Raw genomic sequence first — 899 nt, 5'->3', positions numbered from 1 at the left:
CTGGAAGCTCCGCGCTATAGAGATATGAGACATTCCTCTTCATTTGGCTCTTGTTTGGAGGGCCAAATAATGGGGTATGGAGAAGGAAAGAATTTGGATTGGGCCTTGCTGGGGGCGGAGCTGTCAGAGCAGACCCTTCCTGGAAGGGGCGGTCTCACTCTGTGACTGAGATCATGAGGACCCGCCCCCCCTTTCTTCTTCTTCTTGTTATTTTATTTTTTAAATCCATGTTGGCATCCAGTGTCATGTTGAGAAATGTGCTTTACTTACACAACGGTGGATAAAAAAATTACTTCAGACCAGAAGTCATATGGAAAAAGTTTTACATTGTAATAATTTTAAGACCAAGATATCAAAATTTAAGACTTTTTAAGGCCTTATTTCCACATTTTCAAATTCAAGGCGTTTTAAGACTTTTCAAGACCCTGTACAAAGCCTGCAAAGGTTTGTTCATACAATTCATTTTAAAAGTAGATATTTTTGTAAACTTTAGCCAGTGGCGGGCCGTCAGGGCCTGCAAGGCCTTCTCTGCTGGCCTAAAAATATCTGAATCACAGACTGATATTAATTATTATTTATTTCCGTGAATACGTATTCTATAATTCCAAATGCTCTGTCTTCTTCCTTTCATTGCTGTCTCCCTGGTTGCGTTGCTTCCAGACGTGTATTTTCCTATTTAAGCATTAACCAATCACATTGCAGCACCATTTGTTGCTAGGGTCAAAGAAATCTGCCCGGAGGCCTTCTCAATCAGTTCTGCGGGCCCTGTAGCATAAAATAATTGTCGACCAAACTGTTGCTTCAACCAGTCAGATTTGGAGTAGGCGACACGAAGGCCAGCTAGCAGGCGTACGGAAACGTCAGCATTTTCACGAGCTTTGATTGGATAGCTCGCAGCT

Source organism: Oryzias melastigma, linkage group LG7 (genome assembly GCF_002922805.2).
Source record: "Oryzias melastigma strain HK-1 linkage group LG7, ASM292280v2, whole genome shotgun sequence".
Taxonomy (NCBI): Eukaryota; Metazoa; Chordata; class Actinopteri; order Beloniformes; family Adrianichthyidae; genus Oryzias; species Oryzias melastigma.
The sequence above is the reverse complement of the archived record's forward strand: the minus strand, read 5'-3'. Positions refer to the sequence as shown.